Source organism: Orycteropus afer, unplaced genomic scaffold (assembly GCF_000298275.1).
Source record: "Orycteropus afer afer isolate SDZICR_OR568_19922 unplaced genomic scaffold, OryAfe1.0 scaffold00292, whole genome shotgun sequence".
Taxonomy (NCBI): Eukaryota; Metazoa; Chordata; class Mammalia; order Tubulidentata; family Orycteropodidae; genus Orycteropus; species Orycteropus afer.
Genome location: NW_006921879.1, coordinates 168483 through 170592, shown reverse-complemented (window position 1 = coordinate 170592; position 2110 = coordinate 168483).

The following is a 2110-nucleotide window of genomic DNA, read 5'->3' as shown; positions in this document are numbered from 1 at the left end:
AAAGGATGTCACACAAAGGGCTCTTGAGTGAGTCACAAACTAGCCCAAGGGGAGACTGAAGACTTCACAATAATTTCTAAGATGCAGCTTTAATTGTACCCCTTGAGAATCTCAACAACACTCTTCTCCTTTCTTCACCTGCACCATCTTTTGGAAATTGTCTCATGAGCTCATATCCCAGTGTTTCCATCAACTCTGCAGCAAACATAACTAATATAAAAATCATCTGATGAACTTTCTCTGCCATACCAGACAGGAGAAAGATTCTAAGCTGGCAATTAAGGCCCACGCCTCAAAAGCTAATTATAGGGCTGTGCTTCTTTCTATTGGCTACTGCTACTGCCCAAGAAGGATCTCTGGTGGCATAGTGCCTAAGGCATTTGACTGCTAACCAGAAGGCTGGCAGTTCAAACCCACCAGCCACTCCTCAGAAGGAAGGCTGGGCAATCTACTTCCCTAGTGATACTACCTTGGAAACCCAAGGAGGGGTCGCTATGAGCCAGGTCTGACTGGAGGGCAGTGAGTTTGGTTTTTTGGGTTTTAGTAAGTGCTAAATTAATTGATCAACAGAAAGGAGAACCATTCACCAAAAAGCAAGTACAGGGGGAAAGCACTTAGGAAGAAAAAGATGGAAAAAGAGAAGTTCTGAGCAAATAGTTGAAAATATGAAATAGAGAAAATGACTACAGAAGCTTATATTTAGAGTGGACCCTAAAGAATGTCAGGGATATAAGGCAAGTTGGGATTAGTGGGTAACCAGATCTAAATGTGATCCTGCTGACAAGTTTAGTCAGAGTCACACATGATTCTGTCCAATATTATTTGGACTGGAAACTCAGTAATGGTGATGTTCAGAAATTCAGCTTAGTTTCTTGGTGGCAGGATGGCAAGTCTGAAATTTATTTATCCATTGATTAATTCAACAAATGCCTACTGTGCATCAGAAACTGAGTCAACTGAGGATATAAAGATGAATTTAACATTATTCATGAGTTATAGGAGCTTTCAGTCTAAAATGAAAAACATAAACATAAAACTTAGTCATTATATCTCATGCTGTAGTAAATATATGTGTAATCTACTGCAGAAATGTTATACAGGGAATTCATCTTATATGTGATCAGGTTTTATTTGGCTTCTGTGTATGATAAGTATCAAAAACATATCTAAAATATTCATTATCAAAAGCTGGAGCTCTCTACATTGATTAATCTAATCATGAAATTCAATGTAATTATCGTAAGTTTATTTTATGTCTCGTTGTAAATCTGTCACTGGAGATGACTGAGTTTATAGAATAGAAGGCAATGTGGCCAATGAATTGATGATATAGAGCCATGCATTTTTTTTTACATGGAAAGAAGACTACATGTATTATTTTTTAAAAAACAGGTTACAATAAAAAAGCAATGATTAAAACTAAATATATCATTTTTTTTCTTAAAAAAGGTTATATAACAATGTATTTTGAAAATCTAATTTTCATTTTTTTAAAAGAAGAAAAGAACAAAATACTCCAAAGACTTAAAATTGTTTCTCTAGAAAGTGTAATTATTTCTCATTTTGCTTTGTTTCCATATTTCTATATTCTTAATTCTTAAAAAAAGAGCTTTCTATTTTAGAAAAGTAAAATTTGAATACGATAGTGTTAATAAACTAAAATAACAAGGCATAAGCATTTTAGATTATTTGAAATTTTGTACCAAATAACTTAATATTAATAAACATCCTTGTATTTGGATAAGGCTTGTTGAATAATTTTTACATATACATTTTGTGTCTCACCAAAATTAAAGAAAATAAAATATCATGTGTGCTCAACAAGAAGTGTTCCATAGCTGACGTTAAGTCACTGCCATCAAGTCAATTCTGACTCATAGAGACCCCCACTGAAGGCTGTTTACCAAAAGGAGCTCTGGTGGTGCGATGCCTGAGGCATTTGACTGCTAACCAGAAGTTTGGTGGTTCAATGCCTCCAGGTGCTCTGCAGAAGGAATATGGGGCAATCTATTTCCGTCAAGATTTACCTCCTTGGAAACCCAATGGGGGTTGCTATGAGTCAGAATTGATTTGATGGCAGTGAGCTGTGTGGTTTTTTTTTTTTTTTTTT